Source organism: Engystomops pustulosus, chromosome 3 (genome assembly GCF_040894005.1).
Source record: "Engystomops pustulosus chromosome 3, aEngPut4.maternal, whole genome shotgun sequence".
In the NCBI taxonomy this organism is placed as follows: domain Eukaryota; kingdom Metazoa; phylum Chordata; class Amphibia; order Anura; family Leptodactylidae; genus Engystomops; species Engystomops pustulosus.
This window is the reverse complement of record NC_092413.1, coordinates 83,935,075-83,935,350: the sequence shown is the minus strand read 5'-3', so window position 1 is coordinate 83,935,350 and position 276 is coordinate 83,935,075.

Sequence of the window (276 nt, the reverse complement as noted above, 5' to 3'; positions counted from 1 at the left end):
CACCGGGTCCTTTGTTTGTGACCAGTGTTCCTTTGGCATTTAAAGTCCTCTCATATGCCAATGTCAACAATAAATCCCGTCTGAGCTGCAAATGCATGCAGGAATAACCATGGCCACGAGTGTGAGCCCAGATTTGTTTGATAATTCAAAAATAGCACACAGGCAATAAAAATGTATGCATGGTCCTGAATCCTACAAATTACACAGAGGTACAGTATGATTACACAGATCTAGTTGTGATTGGTCATCTACAATTATGATGCTCTCCTTGCACTT